This window comes from Copidosoma floridanum, unplaced genomic scaffold, assembly GCF_036245765.1.
Source record: "Copidosoma floridanum isolate Cflo_tuat_1 unplaced genomic scaffold, Cflo_Japanese_pri ptg000020l, whole genome shotgun sequence".
In the NCBI taxonomy this organism is placed as follows: Eukaryota; Metazoa; Arthropoda; class Insecta; order Hymenoptera; family Encyrtidae; genus Copidosoma; species Copidosoma floridanum.
The window spans coordinates 4,712,472-4,716,732 of NW_028321897.1; the positions used below are offsets into that span (position 1 = coordinate 4,712,472).

The 4,261-nt window shown below is 29.9% G+C and overlaps 1 long non-coding RNA gene across 1 annotated transcript; it reads left to right on the forward strand.

The window, feature by feature from the left end:
- The first annotated feature begins 1,163 nt into the window (after positions 1-1,163).
- LOC149374334 (uncharacterized) lies at positions 1,164-1,768 on the forward strand. Its single transcript, XR_016293137.1, has 3 exons — positions 1,164-1,345; positions 1,441-1,624; positions 1,734-1,768. It is a non-coding gene; the product is annotated as an uncharacterized LOC149374334 (long non-coding RNA).
- Positions 1,769-4,261: the final 2,493 nt, after the last annotated feature.

Here is a 4,261-nt window from a genome sequence, read left to right on the forward strand (position 1 = left end):
AGTGCACAAGCCTGTTAACTTTAACTCATTATTTTTAGGAACAATCTTTGAGTATTTCTTTTCGCACTGTCGTTCAATAGATTTATGCAATAGATATGTGTAACACCAGTATCAAAAACACTTCTTCATAAATGTCATAAATATTGCAGATCTATATTTGAACTAATTTATTAATCGTTTTAATAAGTTTAGTAAAAATATTAAACCTTAAAAAAACACCTATTTTTGCCGCGTTGAAGCCCCTCAACTATCGGTAAACTATGTTGTGTATTCATTTTTTGTTATTTTTGAATGTGAAATAGTCAAAAATCATTATTAGTATTCTTCCCAAATTAATGATGGAAATGATAACTAAAATTAACAAGGCTGAGTTACGATAGTAAAAAAAAAAGAACTAATATATAACTAAGGTGGTTGCAACACGTACTATAACGTAACGCAGGGAAAATAACGTCGACATTTAATTGACTAGTAATTGCATGATAATTAGTGAATTCAATTAAAAATAACTTAATACTTTTTATGTCATGTAGTCTCTGATAGTTTTGTTTGTAATGCTCAAGTATTCTTTTCCGCACCATATCATCTTGAACCGTCGCAAGGATTTTAGCTAATAATTTTTATACTTTTTGTTAATATGTACTCATAATCCGATGCGCTAGGACCCTTACGACTGAGGGCTATACAGAATTCGACGGGCATGCAGTTGATAATTTATTAGTTTTGCAGTATTTTTCGGAATATTTGCTTATAGCGTCGATGTGAAGAATAAAGTGCTAAAACTTTAAATTAATGTATAAGTCCAAATCGTATTTTTTCTTACTTTCTAGATCGCTAAGAAATCAAAATAATAGCTCTACTATTAACTAATAATGTAAACACTTATTAAATTTTGAACAAAACAAAGTTACAGGACCCCTATTTTCAAAACTTTTTTGTTTTCGTAAACACAATTATGTTATATTTTTTTCAAATTTACGTTAAATGAAGTTTTTACTGTGATGTTTATTGTTGTGCTGGAAAAATTAAGGAATTACCATTTTCTGGACTTTGATGTATATAAAAAAACAATAAATAGCAAACAAAAACCATGACTCTAATTAAAATAACCGTGAAGAGCGAGTGTGGCAGCTCTGGCTTCGTTAACCTATGAGGAACGGCGTAGACGAAGAAGATAAACATTATAAGATTAATTTTAAATTTTGTAGGTTTCCATGGATATAAGATTCAGCTTCATCCAAATGTGACCGAGTTGCAGATAAATGAAGGAGAAACCCTTAACATTACATGCATAAGCACTGGCTATGTCAATTTTTATTTTCCCACCAACAATAAACGGGGTAGAGTAAGTTAAATGACTTGAATATTTTATGTACACAAAGGTTGTATAAGCAGGCTTTTGACTAAGACGATAACCACTGACTTTTACTTTAAAAAAAGACGACTTCTCGACCAGATGTTATACCAGAAGGCAGGAGCACCAATAAGACATTTATAAGATCATCAACTGTTTTTGGAGACACTGGCTGGTATTGTTGCGCTGATGAAAGCAAACAAGTAACAAACTTGACGTTAAAAAATCACAGTGATCCAAAAATTACTTGGATGTACGTTTATGTTAAATGTAAGTTAGTAAAAGTATCATGCTTATTGATTTTCTGTCTTAAAATTATCATATTTTATCTTATTACTGCACAAAAAATATTTTTAAAAGTTTTACTATTGATATACAGCCAATAGAAACCCATTCGTGCATAAACATAAAAAGGGAGATTTTTTACTAGCTTATGTATGTAAAGAACATGTCATTATTCCGTGCCAGACGACTTCTCCTGAGTTTAAAGTCACTTTGAAAAAAAATGGAAACGTAATGTCACCCTGTTAAAATTTACTTATCAAGTGAGAATTTAAAACTTCAAAAATATTTTTATTGTAGGTAGTTCAACTCGGCAAAAATACAAATTTTAATCCGAAAATTGGTTACATCATTAAGAACGGAGTTCGTCCCTACTCTGATTTGTTTACTTGTTCCGTAGAGCATAACAATTTATCATACACAATTATTCTGAAAGTTGATATTCTTACACTTTACGATTGTATGGGTTGGCCAGAAATAATCATGAATAGTCCAAAAGACATCACTACAGGCTCGAGATTAAGTGCTAAATGTACAGTTAAAGTGAGAAGAGAAGCCGCTTATAGCATTTATTGGAAAATTCCGCAGAACACGGTAACGTTAATTACCTGTTTATTATTATATTATTTTGATAATGGCACAAATGCGCATATAATATTCCCAAAGAATTTCCTAAATCATATACAGTATTTACGTTTAATAGACTTCTAGGATAATTTCAAACACTATTCGAGAAAATGTTAATGACTTCTACACAGAAGATGTAATAACGTCTGAGCTTATTATTAACAATGTTACATTTAGAGATTCAGGAACTTACATATGCCAAATAGAATCATCGTATAATGAAACAAAAAGTACTAAAGTACATAATATATGTGTATATGGTACGTCTTGGTCCCCTACTTTTTGGTCACTTCTTTAAAATAATCATTGGGTTTCTACAAATTTTTTTTTACAGATTCTAATCATCCCTACATTAGTCTGACATCTGTTGAGAGAAAAGTATCCAGATTATATGGTGAATCTGTAACTTTCTTGGCTAATGTCTCCTCGTGTCGACAACCGTTTTTACAGTGGTAACACACACAGTTTTTTCTGATGTATAAATTGATGAACATGAGACTTACAATACATATTCTTGGTCTTATTGAAAAGTTTATTGCTTTTCAGGAAATATAATCATCGTGTCATCCCTCGTGTTTTAAAATATTCTGGAAGCTTAATATCAACATTTTCCAACCAAACAGAAAGTAGCTTACGCATAGATAATATTTCTATTGTCAATGATGGGATTTATACTCTAGTAGCCTCGAAAGTAGTTGACAATTTTCTAAAAAAAAAAAACATAACGTTTCATCTTAAAGTTTTCGGTAAATAAAATTTTAATAACACAGAAGTATTATTAACATTCAAAACTTATCAACACTTAAAAGTTTTAGTAAATAATTAATTCGATAGTTAAAAATATCTTGCTTTTTTAAACTGGAAGCTAAAATCGTTGTACCACATGTTGATAATTAATATTATTATACAGTAAGAGAAAATATTAAACTCAAAATATTCTGTACGATGTTTTTAGCTTTATCTTGATGGATTTTTTTTTTTTTTTTTATGTAATACTTTAGCAAATAATAAATTGAGAAAAGTAATATTAGTGTATTAAATGTTCCAGTTGATTTAGACTCTGAAAATGCGAGCTCTGTGTGTTTTCACTTACTTTTGATTCGTTTTTATTGCACAGCAGCATGTTACATTTGTTTGAATGTACTTTTTTGTTATTGTTACTCTTCTTTACTTGAATGATTATACTATTTTACTGCTTGTAGATAAGCCCAGCGTAAAGTTTGATCCAAGTTATTTTAAAAAATACTACAGCTACAATGAGACTGCGACGTTTGTTTGCGTTGTTAAGAGTCACTTGGAATATAATGTATCGTGGAGTTATATCAGTCACCCGACAGAGTCTACACATGTTGATGATTCATCTAAACTACAGGTTTGTTTGTTTTAATAAATAGAAATGTTTCAGTTTCAATTGATGATTTAAAGTAATAACCAGAAGTATGTCAAATAATCAATATGCGTGAGAGCGTGATGAGGTAAGTTAAAGAAAGCAGACGAGGCTTTGGTGACCGCGCTACTATTCAAATCTAATTCACACACTCGAATGTATAAATTACGAAAAATTATTATTTTTGTTCGTACGCCTTTAATTTTTAGGTTTATTTTCAACTTTTTAATTCTGTTGTACAGTTTTTGTGACGAATAGAAGCCAAAAAGTCGTAAGAATAACGAAAACTAGACGAGTGAATCTCAAAATGCTGTAATTATTGTTTTACTAGGCTTAGTCTTCACAAAAATATCTGTATTTGTATATAGGCGTCTGACTTTCTTAAATTTAATTGCAAAAACAATTTGAAGATTTCTTTGAAAAATGATTATAATATTAGTATTACGGTATTGCGTCATGCAAAAAAATTGGAAAAATTCTACATGCCATTTTCTCGTAAATTTCGTTTGTATGAGACTCTTTCATAAGGTGACGAGTTAAATTGAAATTTTTTCAACATTAAAAATCCAAAAATAGTGTTGTAAAAAGGTCTTAAATTCTACTTGTGACGT